The sequence below is a fragment of the Terrapene carolina genome, unplaced genomic scaffold (assembly GCF_002925995.2).
Source record: "Terrapene carolina triunguis isolate 2854851 unplaced genomic scaffold, T_m_triunguis-2.0 Scaffold189, whole genome shotgun sequence".
Classification (NCBI taxonomy): Eukaryota; Metazoa; Chordata; order Testudines; family Emydidae; genus Terrapene; species Terrapene triunguis.
The window spans coordinates 10,338,659-10,359,931 of NW_020664540.1; the positions used below are offsets into that span (position 1 = coordinate 10,338,659).

General features: G+C 46.3%; 1 protein-coding gene across 2 annotated transcripts in view; it reads left to right on the forward strand.

Annotated features, from left to right (window-relative positions):
* ARMH4 (armadillo like helical domain containing 4) overlaps positions 1-21,273 on the forward strand; it is a 114,445-nt gene that overhangs the window by 48,161 nt on the left and 45,011 nt on the right. The gene's annotated exons all lie outside the window — the stretch shown is intronic.

The window sequence follows — 21,273 nt, forward strand, 5'->3', positions numbered from 1 at the left end:
CCAACTACTCAGGGATAGGTGGGGGAGGTACAAAAGTCTCAGATGGTTTAGATGGATCTTGCATGAGCCAATAAGAGTCCTTTATGATGAGGAAGGGAAGGGCGCAAAGGGGATGGTGCTGGAAGGTTTTTGATGTTTTAGAGGTTCACTGTAGTTCTCATCTGATCCTGATTTGGAACTTGCTGCTTTTTAAACCATTTAATATAGGAGAGACTTGGGCTATTGAAGTGAAAAACCAAAAACCCAGTCAAACATACTCACCCTGGTATTTGAGTGGTTGAGGTCTCTATCCCTGCTGCTGGTGGGGGGTGTGGACTAGCAGCAGCTGTTACAGGGATGTGCAGGAGGCAGGAGCAGTTCAAGTGTCCACTAGCACATTACCAAAAATGTCTAGTATTTTGGAGTTTCTAGGAATGCCGTGGGCCTGCTCCCGTCGGCGTCACCTTGCAAGAGCATGCCTCATGGAGGATGCCATTTTGAAAAGCATGCCCTAGATTGTCCAGGTTACACACCTGCCCTGCCCCAGGTGGGGGCGGAACGGTGAGCTCTTCAAAATGGTGTCCTCTGTGCCTGATACCAGGTTGGTTTTAAATCAGTACTGGATGTGGACTAACCAGAATAATGCAGGGCTGTATGTTTTAAAACCGGACGAACGGCCTGCCTAGGTGCAATGTCTTTGGAAGCGCGCTCGGCAGCTGCCAGACCATGATCCGGGCACACTATACTAGCCGAGCGCTGCTGACTAGCATCGAGGGGTTGGGGCCTTGGCTCTGCTCTAACCCTGCCTGTCTCTGTACTTTTTGAGACAGTTTCCTTGTGTTGCCCATCTGTCTATATCCACCTGCTGTCTCTTGGATTATACTTGGACTATAAGATCTCTGTTCTGTGTGTAGGCGCTACTGCAATATAAATAATAATGGTGCTTTTTTAAATCTGAAATTTAAAGATCTTTTCTTGTGTTTCATAGTACAGGCAATATTCTTGTCTCCTTCCTCTGTCCTGTAATTTATTCACCCCAGACAGCTCAGTTTCACTTAGAAGTAACATTTAGTATTCAGTGACATCCTGCTTCTACAACTGGTCTCCTTGGAGTTTCCAGAAGCTCCAGTAACTTTCCCCAGGTCCCAGTTATTCACCCAGGATTAGAATCCCAGATCCTCCTGGCTCCTAGACTTTTGCTTTGATCCTTAAGCTGTGTGGCCTTCTGTATAGATGCAAGAGCTTTTATATCAGAGGACAGCGCTTATTCTCAGGGGATGAGAGACACTCCTGGGCAGAAGGCCTGCCTACGTACCATTTACATCCCACATAAGCCTTCCGGAAGAGAAGGATGTAAGTGTGCATCAGCCTTCAGCTGATTCCTTATAAGGGGGAATTCACTTCTGATCCTAATCTTGAACCACAAAGTGTTCTGATTGCACAGTGACTAAGGGAAAAATGGGTGGAGAGAGATCACTTGTGGCTAGTACCATGCACCGATATTGTGCTTTATTGAGAACTTCTGCTTTAAAAGATTCCTATCTGCTGAGAATGTAAAGGAATGGTATCCAGCTCAGAAAGGAAGAGCCAGAATTGACCAAAACTAAACATACCCTCCCCCATATTGTGTGTCCAAATAAAAGCATGTAGGACCGTGGAGATTAAAGTTCTTCTGGAAGGGCTCCTTTCTGATAAACATACAAATCCTACCCTCTGTGAGGGCTAGACAGGAACATCTATTGGAAATACGTGTGTTTGGGCTGCCAATAACAACATAATTCCTTCAAACCTCAAGCCAATGTTGTTCACAGAGATGTTGGAGGGATCGATAGGATGAATATTGCCCCAGGTTTCTTTTTTTCTTTTCTTTGTTTTTGAAGAGCTCTAATCACAGCCTCATACAAACCTGGGAAAATAAGAAAGGGTTTCAGTAAAGCATTATTTCTTTTAATTTATTGGCAGTGCCGTCTGTGCTTGAAGCTTTATTAATCTAAAGTGAGTCCCACAACTCTACCAAGTTTTTTCCAATTCTGTTTGGGTTGCTTTTTCTCTCCTTGGTCTTGAATATAAAATGAACTTTCTAGCTGAAGTGTCCGCACAATTGAACTTTCCCTTTCTGGGTAGGTAAACACGCATCTTGATAAAGCTTTTTTAGAATTTTGTTAACACAATTGCAGGTACTGGGTTCTGCTCTGCTCTAAGAACTCAAGGTCCTTTCCTTTCACTTGATTGGAGTAGCTAAGAGATTCTGTCCTTATTACCTCTTTCACGTGGATATTGTCTTCTGAAGTGTGAGGTAATCTGAGCTTTTCACCGCATGTCGTCCAACTGGAGATAACTTCCCAGTGAACATGACCTTGATTATTACTATCTCCATTTTATGGGCCCCGAGAGCTTAAGCAACTTGCCCAAGTCACGCAGCAGACCGGAAGGGATGGAAGTCAGGTCTCCTGCTGCGATCGTATAGCTACACTGCAGTCATGGGTGTGATTGCCGCTCTTGTAGACATACCTGAGCTAGCTTTCATCTAGCTAGCATATGAAGACTCACCAGCACCGGGGCCGGCTCCAGCTTTTTTGCCGCCCCAAGCGGCGAAGAAAAAAAAAAAAGCTGTGATTGGCGGCACTTCGGCGGCAGCTCTACCGCGCCCCTTCATTCTTCGACGTGCCGCCCCTGTCCATTGGCCGCCCCAAGCACCTGCGTCCTGCACTGGTGCCTGGAGCCGGCCCTGACCAGCACAGACTTTAGCATGGACTGTACAAACCGACCTGGATAATTACTCCGGCAGATAGGCTGCACGGAAACACGTACTGCTGCAGTATCACTGTTCCGGTAGCCATGTTAGCCAGATCAAAGCTAGTTTGCAATCATACCCTGAGACTGGTGTGTAGACATACCCTGCTCTAACAGCTAGAACACATAAGAACATAAGAATGGCCATATTGGGTCAGACCAAAGGTCCATCCAGCCCATTATCCTGTCTACCGACAGTGACCAACACACTGCCTCTTGTTCTCTTCCTTCCGACTCAGTACTGGACCAAAGCTCCAGTATGATGCTAAGCAGCACTCTGCTGTTGGAGGCGGTGTCATTTCATGTAATAACTAATACAGTAATTCTGGAGATGTAAAGGTGAGGACTGACCATCTTGCAGTCATTAAGAAAAACACACTGCTTCTTGCAAGTGCTGGGGTTAACAATGCTATCCTAGGGTTAGCTTAGCCGCAGTTCCTTGGCTAAATTCCAATTACATAATTACATTGATCCTACCTCAAATTCCCCTGCAGTTTCAATTGGATATGGTATTCCTCAATTTCTTTTTTTAAAAATGCTGAGATGCATTATGGTCTAATGAACTGAGACAGGAATTCCTGACCACCTCTACTGAACCACCTACAGCACTTGCTTGGACCTAGGTTTTACCTGGAGCTGACTCATCCAAGTATTAGTGAGGGCTGACCTTGCATAGTTGATGAAAATATGAGATAATATAGTTTTGAGGTCATATAGATGCAGTTAATTCATTCCTATTGAAAGGAGAGAAACAGTCCTTGAAAGAGAAATATTTTCACCACCAATCAGGTGAAGTACATGGAGAATCTATGGAAGTTTCCCTTAAATGGGGTTCAGATGTGTTGGGTGGAGCAGTTTAGTGAGACTTCCCTGAGTGGTGAGAGTGTACTTCAGTCTCCATGGCCATTAAATTCTTGCCCTCTCTGCTGATACTGCCAACTAGTACGAACTGTGATGTTAGTTTATATGGGCATCCGTCCACTTATAAATCTGAGTGACTCCACCAGCTCATTTCACATCTGCTGACAACTGTCATTACCAGGCTGAGCAGGAATCGAACCAGTGAGCTCAGGTGAAAGGGTCCATATTATCATCGCTGCGCTTGATTCATCCACAAATTAAGCTGTGCAGTTATTCAATCCTCTTCTGCAGTCTCCTCTGTGTGGGTTCCCAAATTTTGTAATATGCTCACACAGCAGTCGTGCTATTCAGCAAACAATACATTAGATTGGATTGCATTGCATATTGCAACCATTCGTACAACAAATGTGCCATTTTGCATCAAACGTATTGTGTGACCGTGTGATGAGAGCCCTTGGAATGGTGTTAACATCCCTGTTGGAATCTCCCGTCGGTATAAACCCCCCCACCCCCATGAGCAGCATAAGCTACGTTGGCGGGAGAAGCTCTCCTGCTGACATAGCGCTCTGCACATGAGTGCTTATATTGGAGTAACAATGGAATATTCACCCCCCGAGTGACACAAGTTTTGCCAACATAGGCCGGTAGTGTCGACATAGCCTAAACTTTCCTCAGGACAGTGGCGTGTGACTTTTCTCCCCCCTACCTGATGTGAGATGTGCTGTTCTGTCCCATTGGACTGCTGTGGAGCTCTTTAAACACATCCATCCTGAAACACAGACTTCGGAACAGGTCCTTGATTCAAAACGGAGCAATGAGATTGGTTCCTGCCGCTGCAGCCCAGCCAGGATAGTCTAATTTCTCCCTTTCGGTAAGGATGGGTTAAAGCAGCCTTGAGAAACCATCATGATGACTTCTCAGCCCTAGCACCAAATCTACTTGCTTGCCCTTTACCGTGCTGATTATAAAGAACAACTAATATTTTACTCACCTGTATTAAAATGTCGACTCTGGAGGTGATGAAATTTGCAAGTCTGGGTTGAAGTTAAATCGAGCTTGGACTGATCAAATATGAGAGGTCTCTGGGCTGGGTTCTCCAGGCTGTTCTGCCACTTTGTGCTGCTCAGTCAGCTCCAAGTGGCCAAATTCTGGCTGGAAGTTGCCAGTGGAGCTGTCGTTCCTTTCACAAGAAGTAAATGCCCACTGGTCTCAAGCCAGAGGAGCTGGCTCCTGCCCCAGCCGCTCTCCACCCCTCTGGCAGAGGAGGTGTGCCAGGGGTAGGGGTGGGAGAATGAGACAGGCACAGAGGATCTCTGCTCTGCCTAGCCTCCAGTGGCCTAAATCCAGTGTAGGTTAAGGTAGCCCCTCAGCGGTTCTAAGTATCTCCAGGGGCAGGCAACTCAGATTCACCCACTTCTCCCGCTTGCCAGCTGGAACTTAGATGCAGGGGACAATTGAATGCTGTATTGACATATTATGTGGGGCATGGGAAGGCCCAAAATTCAGTTCAATCCTTCTCTTGCAACTGCCTATAAACAGCTTCAGGCAAGTGATTGTATGAATAGCCTGGGATTGCCAAAGGTTTTCCCACTAGGAAATTTCATTTTCCCACACACTGCAATTTCTGCAATTGAGAGCGAGTTAAATACACTCTCTTGTATCTACTGTGCTGCAGTGGGAGGGAGGTCTAGTGTAGTATGAGACAAAGAAAACTGCCTCAGTGGAGCAAACCTCTATAAATTCAACTGTGTTTCTCTTTAGCTGGAGTGTTTGTCTGAGTGCTATTTATGATGCTTGGGTTTATCATTAAGTGTCAATAGCATGCTACTGATGTAGGAGACACTTTAATGTGCAGCTGATATATCTGTCTGCCTTTCAGAAGTCTGCCTAGTATCTGCACTTTAGATGCACCGGAAAAGTTACCCACTGCCAGGCCGAAGAGGGGTCAGTTCTGTGTCCTGTATTCCACCAGCTTCACAGGCCAGGAATAGAGTTCCTGACTGCCGGAATGATCCCATGTTAGCTTATGGCTCAATATCTTCCACGTTAGCCCAAGACAGCTGCTCCTGTGTAAGTGCACAAGGGAGGTCAGGGGAAGCGCTGACTGGGGGCCTTTCCCGCTTCTGCTTCTGCCTGCCCTGGGGCAGCTTCAGAATTTTTTTTTGCTGTGGTGCATGAAACTGTTAATTGAACAGGTGGGGAGCCAGATCCTTGGCTAGCATAAATCGGCCTAGCTCCAGCTGATGAAGTCACTGAGAATCTGGCCTGGGGTCTTGAAGTGTATGTTTTTTAACACCATCCACCAGGACTAGAGTGGTGCAACTCACGGCTTTGTTTCACCCTGGGTCATACGTTGCTTCACACCCCTCTGATTTAGCTTTGAATTTTGAGTTCAAATAAACCTCAGAGCAAAAGCCAGTCAGAACCGGCTAGTTTTGCTGCATTTGGTGTCCCAGTCATGCAAAGCCACTCTAGTTTCCACCTGAAATGACAAACCAGCCCAGGCTCTTGGGAAGCTTTGCCCAGATTTGCTGAAAGTTTCATCAACTGTTTTGCAGAGTTGGCCCAAGTTTTGTGTTGATGGACTGTGCTGTGGGAAATTTACCTGTGCTAATTGTGGGCGGTGGCGGTGTTCTTACTAGATCACATCCCTTTTCTATACAGTAATTTTGTTTTAAGTAAAAAGAGGCTTTTACATCTGAAAGGAGGAAGAACATGCAGTTCTGAGGCCAGATCCTCAGCTGATGTAAATTGACATGGCTCCATTTGGAGTTGCATCAGTTTACACCAGCTAAGAATTTAACTCTGGATTGGCATAAAATGTAGTAACATCTCCTGGAGGCCTGAATGGCTTGCAGACTGAATTCAGAGTAGCAGCCGTGTTAGTCTGTATCCGCAGACTGAATTCAGTTACTCGGGAATTGTAGTGATCCCTTTTTGTTCTCAACAGTAGGTGTCGCCGCTGTTAGCTAGAATGGCTAGGGAAGGTTTTACGCATAGGCCAGAAAAACTGCAACTGTAATATCACCTCTTTAAAAACCGAACTTGGATTCACATATTTAGCTCATCTTCAGCAGGAAACGTGTAAATGTATTGTGCAACCATAAGAATTAATAAGTAATATTGAACTATTTCATTCTTTGGCTGATGATCAGTCCCTAATATGTGGGCTCTGAAAACAAACACCAATAAAAGCATATGGGCCAGTGAGTTTTAAAGGTCAAGAATAAAAGCGGTAGGTACATTTTGAATCTGCTTACAAGCATCTAATACAGTATCAGTTAAAATGTACTGATTAGTATTATCCTGAGAACACTTACTGCATGTAGATGCATTACAAAGGGACTTTTGGCATTGATGATTATAATAATACCTGCTCTTATACAGTGCCTTTCATCAGTAGATCTCAAAGCACGTTACAATCTTTAATGGATTTATCCTCACAACACACTGTGAGGCAGGGTAGTGCTGTTACGCCCATTTTTACAGAGAGGCTACGTGACTTGCCCGAGGTCACACAGGAGTGATTTAAAAGGCATGATCCTCTGTATTCCTCAGGCCAGGGCTCAGAAATGATTAGTTATACATAAGACACTGTGGTGCACCGGAGAAGGCACTGTGCTGAGTCAGTTCTATTCCTGGCTCTGCCACTGGCTCGCTGTGCGACTTTGGTCAAGTCACGTCACTTCTCCCTGCCTCAGTTTCTCTCTCTGTTAAATGGGGATAATGGTATTTCATCCTTTCTCTCATTCGCTTTAGCCATAACTGCTTCCGCTGGTGGAAATACTGAACAAAGGAGCATCCCAATCCAGCGGTCTGGCTTCTAAGTTCCACTGAGGGGAACTGCTTGTGAAAGTTGTTCTGCTGGATGTCAGTGGCACCTAGTATATTAGATAACGCAGCCAGGGAGAGAATCCCCTTGACTTCACATTGCTGCTGTGTGACAGAGGAATACATAACGTAGCTAATGTGCCGAGCAGCGCGGGCCCAGGAATCACACAAAGGCATTCCCCCCAGTTTCTCAGTCATCTGCACAGGCTCTAATTTATTTACCATTCGCTTTTAAATTTCGCACTGTTTAAACGTAGTTGCTAATGGGATTTCTAGTTTCTATAATCAGGGCGGACAGGCTGTTCTGAGCATTGTGCTAGCCAGACTGCTATAGGCTACTCCATCCTGTAGACAGGTAGTAACGTGCTTACATCCGACAGGACTGTCACTGGCTGGCAGGCCCTGTACAGTGCTGCAGGACTCTTCTGTTGAGCCACCCTAAGCTCAGGGACTAAAACGCACCATTAACAGTTCGGATAATTATGACTGCTGCCTCATGCTGGCAGGCAGATCTCATTAGTTCAAGCCAGAGCATGAAGGTGACAGGTGTGTCTCTGTGGGCCAGAGCAGGTCGTGGAGGAAATCCCTAGGAACAATCAAACTCCGGGAGGCTGAGTTTGATGTTGTGGTGTTTGTTTTTGCTGTTGCCAGTAGTTAGGCTGCAAAAAGCAGGTGAGTTTGGATGGTAACTCAGGGACTGTGTGCTCTCTTGAGGAAGAGAAGGGGTTTAAGGTGTTCACAAGGGCCAATCCCTTGGGAGAGGAAGCACTGGCTTGCGACTTGTAAGCGCTGACTTCAGTTCCTGGCTCTGCCACTTATTTCCTGTCTGACTTTGGACAAGTCACTTAATCTCTGTGCCACAGTCCCCACCTGTAAAATAAGGATAATAATGCTTCCCGTGTGTGCCATGTCTATTTCCATTCCTTGGGGCAGAGACTTTGTTCAGAATTTAGAACACAGTCTCAGGTGGGGCTTCTAGGTACTACTGTGATATAAATAGTTAATAACACACCCCTGAAATCCTTATGTCAATGGACTCTTAGTTCACAGACAAATAACAATTGCTGTCCAGACTAGTCATGGAAACTTTGCTAGAAAGAAACTTGCTAGCAGCAACTGTGTGGTAGCCAGCACGGGTCTGAGCTAGGGCTGTCGATTAATTGCAGTTAACTCATGCAATTAACTCAAAAAAATTAATCATGATTAATTGCAGTTTTAGTTGCACTGCTAAACAATAGAATACCAATTGAAATGTATTAAATATTTTGATGTTTTTCTACATTTTCATATATATTGTATTCTGTGTTGTAATTGAAATCAGTATATATTTTGATTATAAATATTTGCAGTGTAAAAATGGTAAAAGAAATAGTATTTTTCAATTCACCTCATACAAGTACTGTAGTGCAATCTCTTTGTCGTGAAAGTGCAATTTATAAATGTAGATTTTTGTTGTTGTTACATAACTGCACTCAAAAACAAAATAATGTAAAACTTCAGAGCCTGCAAGTCCACTCAGTCCTACTTCTTGTTCAGCCAATCACTCAGACAAACAAGTTTGTTTACATTTACGGGAGATAATGCTGCCCGCTTCTTATTTACAATGTCACCAGAAAGTGAGAACAGGGATTTGCATGGCACTTTTGTAGCCGGCATTGCAAGGTATTTACGTGCCAGATATGCTAAACATTCATATGCCCCTTCATGCTTTGGCTACCATTCCAGAGGACATGCTTCCATGCTGATGACATTCGTTAAAAAAAAATGTGTTAATTAAATTTGTGACTGAACTCCTTGGGGGAGAATTGTATAACCCCTGCTCTGTTTTACCTGCATTCTGCCATATATTTCATGTTATAGCTGTCTCGGATGATGACTCAGCACATGTTGTTCGTTTTAAGAACACTTTCACTGCAGATTTGACAAAACGCAAAGAAAGTACCAATGTGAGATTTCTAAAGGTAGCTACAGCACTCGACCCAAGGTCTAGGAATCTTCCAAAATCTGATAGGGACGAGTTGTGGAGCATGCTGCCGCTGCACAATGACCTTTTAAAACCACCAGCTGCACGTTTGCCGTTACGTCACCCATTATGGTCTCACCCGCCACGCCAGGATGGTAGGGCGGAAACACTCTGGTGAGAGGAATGGATATCTGTTATAATCCCCAACCAATCCCTCGTCGCGGACCCCACAATTTGCCCGCCTGGTTTTGACCTGCCCCGTCGCCAATGGTCCCTGTTGAACAGGTTCCGGACTGGGCAAGGTCTCTGTGCAGCCAACCAGTATCGCTGGGGCCTTCGTGACAGCCCTTTGTGCAGCTGCGGTGCAACACAGACAGTGACACACATTGTTGATGAATGCCTGCTGACTAGGTTCAGCGGTGGCCTAGAAGAACTGCATCACGCCACTGAAAATGCCATCGCTGGGCTAGACGACTATGCACATGCTAAATAAATCAGAAGTCTTAAAAGAGCAACACTCCGATGCGGAAACTACAGAATCTGAACCACCAAAAAAGAAAATCAACCTTCTGCTGGTGGCATCTGACTCAGATAATGAAAATGAATGTGCGTCGGTCCGCCCTGCTTTGGATTGTTATTGAGCAGAACACGTCATCAGCATGGACGCATGTCCCCTTGAATGGTGGTTGAAGCATGAAGGGACATATGAATCTTTAGCACATCTGGCACGTAAATATCTTGCAACATTGGCTACAACAGTGCCATGAGAATGCCTGTTCTCACTTTCAGGTGACATAAACAAGAAGCGGGCAGCAGTATCTCCTGCAAATGTAAACAAACTTGTTTGTCTGAGTGATTGGCTGAACAAGAAGTAGGACTGAGTGGACTTGGCAGGCTCTAAAATTTTACATTGTTTTATTTTTGAATGCAGTTTTTTTGTACATAATTCTACATTTGTAAGTTCAACTTTCATGATAAAGAGATTGCACTACAGTACTTGTATTAGGTAAATTGAAAAATACTATTTTGTGTTTTTACAGTGCAAATACTTGTAACAAAAAATAAATATAAAGTGAGCACTGTACACTTTGTATTCTGTGTTGTAATTGAAATCAATATATTTGAAAACGTAGAAAACATCCAAAAATATTTAAATAATTGGTATTCTGTTATTATTTAACAGTGCGATTAATCACGATTAAGTTTTTTAATCGCTTGACAGCCCTAGTCTGAGCTCAACGTTGACAGGACTGAATTACACAATCTTTCTGTAAACGTCTCAAACGCTTTTCAACAGCGGTAGGAAGCTGTAGTGTTTCAGAATTGGGTAGTATCCCTTTAAAAAGTTTGGGAGCCCTTCTGTTGCAAAAGTCACCAAAACTCTGCCAGAGCAGCAGTGTGTCTATGGACCTAGGCCTGTATGTTTGTAAATAGAACCCAACTGTGTTCCTGAAGTTTCCACACATTCTTAATGTTGCACAGAGAACAAAGACTCAACCAAAGCCAAGAGGTGTATCATGTAAAGTGAAGTGAAACTGAAACTCTTTCAGGCATATGGATTTTTGGCAACAAGCGATGCACTTCCAGGTAGTATGCACACGGCATTTCTAGAGACTTAACTTATAAGACACCATCTCTCAGTATCCCATTCAAGAAAGCAGCTCTTTTCAGGACAACATTTAAGTATGTGCTTAACTTTAGGGATGTGCTGTGTCCCAGGTGAAGTCAGTGTGACTTAAGCATATTCCTAAAGTTAAGTTCCTAACTAAGTGCTTTCATGAACCAGGGCATATGATTCTCTTGAAACAGGAGAGAGAAACTTGTGACTCCTAAACTCATTTGCAGGGTGGATAAAAATCAATGATTTTAAAAAAAAAATCGGATTTTTTATTTAAATTGGATTTTTTTTAATAAAATGCTTTTTGAGGAAAAAACCTATCTAAAGATGGTTTTAATTAAGATACATTATAGCTCGAAGATATTTTATCATGGAATAGGGATTATAAATTCTAATTCTATAGTATGAGACAATATATTAATGTAATGTTTAAGAAAACGAGTTCCAGTAGTTCATGGATTAGGGACCCAGTCTTATGGGGTTCCAGGGGCTTCTGTATAGATTATTTAGGTTAATCTTTCTATCTACCCAATGAGACTCAGTGCTCAGTCTAGAAGATACCATCAGAGATGCTTAGTTTTGCAGTTCTCAAACTGTGGATTTGTGTCTCCAGAGATAACATGCTTGTTAACAGCAAAAATGTTTTTAAATAAATAAATAATATATAGAGGTGAGAAATAACAGACCTTAACCCTATTGTCTCTCTGCAAATTTGTGTACACGGAGTCAATCCCTTACCTCTCTCTAAAAGTGCAAAGTTTCAAAAAGTTCAATGAATAGAAGATTGTTGGGGGCGGAAGAGATCTGGTCAAGGAGAAGTCTGGAGATAAATGTGAGAAGGGAGGGACAGGCAGTAGAAACAAAAGTGAAACTGTTTGAGCAGCATATTCCAGAAGTCTTGAGGTCTTTCTGAGTGTAGCCTTCATTGATTTGAGATCTACCATACCATTCTTTCACTAGAAGGGAAAACCTATAATGACAGCAGGCTGTAAAAGAGACCCAGTTTGGGAATAAGAACCATTCAAGAAATATGTTTGCTGATGATGTTTTAAAGAAAGTCACACAGTGAACTGGTGGAAGTTACGTAAGCACTTAGATTCAGAGACTGTTGAAGTGATAATATCACTTTTAAGAGCAGTAGCTTCTTCTGCTGGGGTAGAAAGAATATTTTCTTCCTTTGGACTATTCATTCCAAATTGAGAAATTGTTTGGGACCTGAAAAAGCAGGAAAGTTTGTTTTTCTTTTCCAGATTATAAACAAACAGGAAAACGAAAGTGAAGATGACTGAGTTAGCTGCAGAAGCCAATATTTTAAGTTTCCCATGTTGACCTGGCTGACATAGTCGATTTAATTTTTTTTAAAAATATTTTATTTAACTATTTTAGTTTAAAACCATTTTAACAAAAACAAACCTGATTTTAAAAAACTGAATGTTTAACTAAATTCAAAAATTCATATGCTTTTGTTAAAATATTATGTTTGCTGTTGAAGAAAATAATCCAGAATACATAACGTTGTTGTTTTAGTTAAATAAACCAATTTAAATGTCTGTCTGGTGATGTTCTCCTCCTAATACAGCATGGCAAGAAAATCCTCCAAATATTAATGTTTAACCTGTTGAACTGGAGATAGTTCACCTCCCAAAGACTTCATAAATATCTGCTTCAATTACCTTTGGTAAATGAAATACCCAAACAATCATTCATTTTCTGATATAGCTGTAAAACGAATCTGAAAATTTTTCAAAATAAATCACTTAAAAAATGTATAGTGTGTACCTTCTAAAAATGAAACCTACATCTATCTCTGAGTTGTGAAGAATATGTATTAAGGTTATAACAACCAATAAAAATGCACTTTTATGTAGAAATCCATGATTAAATCGAGTCTTCCTGACTAGTGATTTAAATCATGATTTAAATCAATTTGATTTAAATCAAATCCACCCTCCTCATTTGTTTGTTTATTATTGGACCCTGCTGTTGGGAATTGCTATTAAAATTAACTTTGAGATTAGAGCTCATTTGCTGATGGTTTGGAGCGCACTCACAAAATCCTGCAGGAACATCAACAGCCTGCCTTGCTTGCAGTCTGATTAAGTGCCGCTGTGCTGGCCCCTGTCTGCTTGCTTTGTGCAGAACTTTCAGATTTATTTGGACTCGGAGTGTTATAAACTACTGGACTAAGTGTTTAAATATTTCATAGCACTCTCTTCTGCTGCTGCATCTTGTCCATCTTGACCTTTGTTACATCATCTCCTCTTGATGGTAATATCACATCCTATACACCTTCCACATGGGAGGCCAGATTCACTTCCATGTTGTTTGCACCCCAGTAGTGGTGATGAGTGCAGACGTGCCAAGACTGGATGATTCACCCTAGTGCAGAGCAGTTTAAAAATCCAGTCAGGGCTCTGCATAGGACTGGCTGACTCTCAGCTGCTATAGTCTTAGGCTCTGTGGTGTGGCGTGGGTCGAGTGGAGTTTTGAATGGATTGCTGTCTTGCTTTTGGATTTTGGTGATGAACTAGACCTTCCCAATGCTTGGTTCTGCTGCTGGTCCAGCTCCTTTCTGTGCAGTGGGGATTATTTTGCGTTACACTCCAGCCATTTCTCAACCAGCCAATCATCACTGAGCTTTTATTAAAATGGGAAATCCCCAACAAATGTCACTTCCTCATATTATTCAGTTTTTCAGAGCAATCTTCATTTGGTACTAAAACCTGCAAACTTTTAAAGTCATGGTGTCTCTTTCCGATATAGTCTCTGTGCATTCAAGTAAGACGTGCTGCTTCTGAGACGCCGACAAGAAATGAGCCAACAATGGTAGTTAATAATATAAACCTAAAAAATCTTGCCAGTTATTCCTTGCTTTGGGCTCATCAATGAATCCTGTTTGTACTGAAAGCTCTTTCATGGCAGGGTCTGTCGTCATGTTACTTTCAGTGAGAGTCTTTCCATTCCGAGGGCCACATTGGAGTATGGAAATTGTATGGCGGGCCATGAATGCTCACAAAATTGGGGGTAGGGCTATGGGAGGGGGTGAGGGCTCCAGCTGGGGGTGCAAGCTCTGGGGAGGGGCCAGAAATGAGGAGTTCAGGGTCCGGGAGGGGGGTCCAGGTTGGGGTGCAGGGGGGGAGTGAGGGCCCTGGGGTGGGGCTGGTGATGAGGGGTTTGGGGTGCAGGAGGGGGCTCCAGGTTGGGACCAAGGGGTTTGGAGGGTGGGAGGGGGATCAGGGCTGGGGCAGAGGGCTGGGGTACAGGGGAGGGGTGTGAGGGCTCCGGCTGGGGGTGCGGGCTCTGGGGTGGGGTCGGGGATGAGGAGTTCGGGGTGCTGAAGGGTGCTCCGGCTGGGACCAATGGGTTTGGAGGGTGAGAGGGGGATCAGGGATGGGGCAGGCTGTTGGGGCATGGAGGGGATGAGGGCTCTGGCTGGGGGTGGGGCTGAGGATGAGGGGCTTGGGGTACAAGAGGGGGCTCTGAGCTGGGATTGAGGGGTTCGGAAGGTGGAAGGGGGAGCAGGCCTGTGGCAGGGGATTGGGGCGCGGGAAGGGGGCTCAGGGGTGCAGGCTCCGGGCGGCACTTACCGCTTCCTCCCATCCACAAATGGTGCAGAAAATTCCTATCTCCTGTTCAGAGTTTCCCTTTGCTGAACTTGCTTGTGTAATAATGAAGAAGGGAGGGAAGTTGGCACGTGCAGGAACAGATGTAGTTGCTCTTTTAAAATGCCTCTCCTAATAACTCAGAGTATTTAAAGCTATAAATCAAGCAGCTCAGGACCTGGGTCAGGTTTTTTCATTAATCCGGACCAGCAATAATGCTGTTAGCTGCATTCTTCACAAGAATGCTCTAGGTAGAAGCTGCATTGCTGGCATGCTGGGTCACAAGCTGAATGACTTTTCCCCTCAGCTCTTCCTAAAGCTTCATTCTTCCCTTCCTGCCTTTTGGTGCTTAGGGAACCCCATTAATATATGCGCTAGCACACTCTGGCGTGAGATGTCGCTACCGCTCTGGGGCATCTGCAACAGCCATTTGATTGAAATCACATAGACATTAATCTAGTTGTCTCACTTGAGCAGGAGCAGCATGTTCTGTGCCTTTTGTGAAATAAAAATAAAATGTAGATGATGGATATAATCCCTGTATAAATTAACCCCTGGCATGCCAGCATGTGAGTGACACGCACAGCTGGAGAGAGAGAATTGTATGGGGTTTGCTGGGCTGAACTTCAGTGAGTTTTAGAACGTATCTGTTTGTCCCCAGGGTCTCCCAGGTGTTGCTGCGACAGATGCCGTTCATGTATGGCCACTGAAAAGGTCACCCTACAAAAACGGTTAGAATAAGGATTTAAGTTAAAGTCACAAAGGCACAGGAAGTCTGAGTTCCGGCCAACATTTCATTCTGAGTTCACCCTGTCAGTCCTTAAAATAACAAGGAGTCCGGTGGCACCCTAAAGACTAACAGCTTTATTTGGGCATAAGCTTTCGTGGGTAAAAAACCTCACTTCTTCAGATGCATGGAGTGAAAGTTACAGATGCAGGCATTATATAAAGATGCATTATACTCCATGCATCTGAAGAAGTGGGTTTTTTACCCATGAAAGCTTATGCCCAAATAAATCTGTTAGTCTTTAAGGTGCCACCGGACTCCTTGTTGTTTTTGTGGATACAGACTAACACGGCTACCCCCTGATACTTGACAGCTATCAGTCCTTGGTATATATTGTAGGGCAGCGAGGGTGAAATTCACCCTTCTTGGGGAGACTCCAAGTCATGCCTAGGCCTTATGCTGGCTCTGCACAGGAGTAAATGTCCATCCAGTACGTAGGTCCACCAACAGCAGTCACACCTGTCTACCCCAGGCTGAATATGGCCCTATGTTTTAGTAAAACAGACCAATGCCTCAGTCCCCTTTGCACTCTGACACTTGCATTGAAGCTGTGTAACACGGACAGACCCTGGTCGTCGTCGGGCGGGATTGAACCTGGGACCTCTTAAGCTTACTGCGTGAGCCTCTACTGCATGAGCTAAAAACCATGTGGGCCCTTAGCTAAGGCTGTAGAGCAGACTCATTAATCTCTCTCTAAGTGATCCAAGGCCTGGTCTACACTAGGCTTTTATGTCGACTTTAGCGCTGTTATATCGAATTAACCCTGCACCCGTCCACACCCGGAAGCCATTTAGTTAGACATAAAGCTCTCTTTAAATCGATTTCTGTAATCCACCCCAACGAGAGGAGTAGCGCTAAATTCGACATGGCCATATCGAATTAGGCTAGGTGTGGATGGAAATCGACGGTAATAGCTCCGGGAGCTATCCCACAGTGCACCACTCTGTTGACGCTCTGGACAGCAGTCCGAGCTCGGATGCTCTGACCAGCCACACCCCCGGGAAAATTTGAATTCATTTTCCTGTCTGGGCAGTTTGAATCTCAGTTCCTGTTTGGACATCGAGGGGAGCTCAGCAGCAGTGGCAACGATGCAGAGCTCTCCAGCAGAGATGGCCGTGCAATCTAATAGAAAGAGGGCCCCAGCATGGACTGATCGGGAAGTCTTGGATCTCATCGCTGTGTGGGGCGATGAGTCCGTGCTTTCAGAGCTGCGCTCCAAAAGAAGGAATGCTAAGATCTACGAGAAGATCTCCAAAGCCATGGCAGAGAGAGGCTACAGCCGGGATGCAACGCAGTGCCGCGTGAAAATCAAGGAGCTGAGACAAGGCTACCAGAAGACCAAAGAGGCAAACGGACGCTCCGGATCCCAGCCCCACAGATCCCGTTTCTACGAGGCACTGCATTCCATCCTTGCTGCGGCCGCCACCACTACCCCACCACTGACCGTGGACTCTGAGGATGGGATATTGTCCACGGCCGGTTCCTCAGCGGACGGGGAAGAGGAGGAAGGAGATGAGGAGGACGAGGCAGTCGACAGCGCTTACCAAGCTGATTTCCCCGACAGCCAGGAGCTCTTCATCACCGTTACAGAGATCCCCTACCAACCCTCCCCAGCATGTAACCTGGACACAGATTCAGGCGAAGGATCAAGCGGTAAGTGCTTTAAACATATTAACCTTTATTTTTTACAAAACTTGAATATTAATACTAAGAACAATCTGTGAATCATGATTTCTTCCCCCTGGGCGCTTAAGTAATCAGTAACAACTATTTAAAAAAAAATCAAACAGTGTCCGGTTCTGCATGATTGTGCTGCCCAAGCTGCTCCACTCTTTAGTGCCTGCTACTGCAGCTATATTAGAATCCTGTCTATATGTCCGGGGATAGAGCAGTAGTCCTCCACGGACATCTCCACAAAGCTCTGCTGCAGGTAATGGGATAGCCTGTTCATCAGGTTCCTGGGGAGAGCGGCTTTACTTGGTCCTCCGAAGTAGGAGACGTTCCCGCGCCAGGAGACAAGCAGGTACTCCGGTATCATTGCCTTGCATAGCATGGCGGCATAGGGCCCCGGTCTCTGCAGGCTTTCTCGAAGCATCCGTTGGATCTCGGTGTCCGGGATGTTCATGAGAGTTATGTCGCTCATGATGACCTGCTTTGAATTAGGTAGGGGACTGTTAGTATTGGGACTGCTTGCAACAAGTTCCTTTACAGAACTGTGACCGCTGGTTTACAGCCACGCGGTGGGGGCGGGAGAGGGGCAGCATACAGGGATCTTTCCCTGGCTCATCCGCGAGGGGGTGGGACAGGGCCAGAGTTCCTGCTTGGCCGATTGCTGGCAGCACAGACTGGCAGTGCTTTCAATGTGAAAGGAGGCCAGTGGTACTCCTACAGTTTTAAGCAGCCACAAGTCTACGGCTTACCATGTTTGCCTGCTACAGAGAGTACCGTGTCCTGCCCCGCTTCCCAGATCGGCAGTGCAAAAGCCCAGGCACTGAAGGCGAGGTTCGAAAATTCGACCTTGTCCGGAGTGCGCATGTGATAGGTGTGGTTCATGGTCTTGTTCACAGAGAAAAACTATGTTCTTGATTCACAACCACATTTATCTTTCGGAGGAATTCACTGCCTTTTCCTCATTCCCACAGCCACATCTGCAACTGTCTCCTAACCCAGCTTGGCATCACACTCCCAGAGGCTAGCGCACATTAGGCGGAGAAAGAAGAAGACGCGAGAGGACATGTTCTCAGAACTAATGGGCTGCTCCTGAGCCCAGGCAGCACAGCAGAACCAGTGGAGGGAGAATTTGTCACAAATGCACCGGACACACATGGAACGTGAGGAGAGGTGGCGGGCAGGAAGACCAGCAGGCGACTCAAACGCTGCTTGGACTTCTGAGGGAGCAAACGGACACGCTCCGGCGCCTTGTTGATGTTCTGCAGGAACGGAGGCAGGAGGACAGAGCCCCGCTGCAGTCTATCAGGAACCGCAGTCCCCCGCCACCAAGTCCCATACCTCCCTCTCCCAAAGTCCAAAGAAGGAGGGGTGGCAGAGTCCGTGAAAACTCTCACTCCACCCCTGCAGACTGCTCAAGCACCAGAAGGCTGTCATTCCCCAAAATTTGAAAAGTCCTTTCCTGCCCGCCTCACCCAAGCCCCCGTCCGACTTTCACCCCCCAGTTTCCTGTCTGGTTGTTAAGAAAAAATATGTTTCTGTTCATTACTGTTTCAGTCAGGTTCTTTTGAGGGAGAGTCTGTCTGGAGGGGGGGAAGGGGATTGGTAATTGGACAGGACAGTCACCTTTAGCAGGGTACAGAGGCGGGGGCAGGTCCAGCATCAGGACACATACACAGTGCAGTCACTAGTGACCCAGGTCAGTCTGGGAGGTGGTTTTCATCTCCTGGGGGGGGGGGTTGCTCTGTGACTTTGTGGCGGGGGAGGGCAGTTACAGATCTTATGCTGCAGTCCTTATCCTGGATCACAGAGCCACGCAGCAGGGGATCTGTAACCCTCCTCCCCCAGGCAGAAACTCACATAGCTGACACATACACGCAGTTCTGCCCAGGAGTGCTGGCAGGCTCCGTTGAAACAACCAGTGCACCACTGCGGAGCCTGTCATTCCTGGAGTTTAGAAGCATCATTTGCATCAGAACACTAAACCCGCCCCCCGCCACTGTCTGCGTCCCCGGTTTAAAACATTCCCGCGAAAACAGTAATAAAGACAACGGTGTTCATTGACAAAATAGAACTGATTTTATTTTTTGGGAAGGGGGTGAAGGGGGTATGTAACTGGAGGTTCAGCTTCTGTGTCCACAAACTTAACAGTCACTGGTTACCCTGCTCAGTCTGGAACCTTGCTTTCAAAGCCTCCCGGATGCACTCCACCACCATTCTGCACTTGCTCAGACGGTAGTTGAACAGTTCTTTTTCTGTGTCCAGGGCGCCAGTATAGGGCTTCATGAGCCAGGGCATTAGCGGGTAGGCTGGGTCCCCGAGGATCACTGTAGACATCTGCACATCCCCAAGAGTTGTTTTGGGGCCCGGGAAGTAAATACCTTCCTGCAGCCGTGTAAACAGACCAGAGTTCCTGAACACGCGAGCGTCATGAACCTTGCCCGGCCATCCGACGTTGATGTTGGTAAAACGTCCCCTATGGTCCACCAGTGCTTGCAGCACCATTGAAAAGTAGCCCTTTCTGTTAATGTACTGGCTGGCCTGGTGGTCCGGTCCCAGGATAGGGATGTGAGTCCCATCTATAGCCCCACCGCATTTTGGGAATCACATCGCGGCGAAACCATCTATGATGACCTGGCCGTTTCCCAGGGTCACTACCTTTGAGAGCAGTACCTTAACGATTGCGTTGGCTACTTGCATGACAACAACCCCCACGGTAGATTTGCCTACACCAAAGTGGTTCGCGACTGACCGGTAGCTGTCCGGCGTTGCAAGCTTCCAGAGGGCTATGGCCACTCGCTTCTGGACAGTCAGGGCTGCTCGCATCCGGGTGTCCTTGCGCTTCAGGGCAGGGGACAGCAACTCACAAAGTTCGAGGAAAGTCCCCTTTCGCATGCGAAAGTTTCGCAGCCACTGGGATTCGTCCCAGACCTGCAGCACTATGAGGTCCCACCAGTCCGTGCTTGTTTCCCGGGCCCAGAATCGCCATTCCACGATATCCACATGACCCATTGCCACCGTGATGTCCTGAGCGCTGGGTCTCGTGGTTTCTGACAGCTCTGTGCTACTCTCCGACTTCAGGCTCTCACGGCGGTGCCGTAGCCTCCTCGCCCGATTTCTCTGCATCTGCCTCAGGGAAAGGTGTATGATAAGCTGCGAGGTGTTGAGAACGGCCACAACTGCAGCGATGGTTGCAGTGGGATCCATGCTCGCAGTGCTGTGGCGTCCGCGCTGTCACTGATCAGAAAAGTGCGCGAACTGATTTCCCGCCGGCGCTTTCAGGGAGGGAGGGAGGTCGGTAGTGACGGACGGATGACGACAGTTACCCAAAAGCACCCTCTACACATTTTTTTACCCAGAAGGCATTGGCGGCTCGACCCAGAATTCCAATGGGCAGCGGGGACTGCGGGAACTGTGGGATAGCTGCCCACAGTGCACCGCTTCCAATGTCGACGCTTGCCCCGTTAGTGTGGACTCACAAAGTCGAATTACTGTCCTTAGTGTGGACACACACGTTCGACTTTGCAATATCGATTCCACATATTCGATTTAAGTAAAATCGAACTACTCTCGTAGTGTAGACATACCCTCAGTGTCACTAGATGGGACAGAACACCACACCCAGGAGGTGTCAATTACAGCTGCACCAGCTGGCCAGTTGTTAAATCAATCCTCTAATTCTCTGAATTTCCCTCTGAGACTGTAGTGTCAATGCGAGTGTTTGAGACAAGACACTTTTACCAGTACAAGCTAAAAATGGACCAACCCTTCATTCAATCATATCCTCCTGAGCGAATCTGGGGCTTCTTCACGTCTGCTTATCCAAAGGACAACTGCACTTTAGACACTTGAAGGTAAGTTTTCAGCTGTCAAGTCTGCTTCCTTTTCTGTTCGATAGAGTCTCAGTGGGGTCATTTGGTTTTGCTTGTCATTAGTTATCTAGATCAGTGTTTCCCAAACTTGGGATGCCGCTTGTTTAGGGAAAGCCCCTGGCGGGCCGGGCCGGTTTGTTTACCTGCCGCGTCCGCAGGTCCGGCCGATCGCGGCTCCCACTGGCCGTGGTTCGCTGCTCCAGGCCAATGGGAGCTGCTGGAAGCGGCGGCCAGTACGTCCCTCGGCCCACACCGCTTCCAGCAGCTCCCATTGGCCTGGAGCAGCGAACCACGGCCAG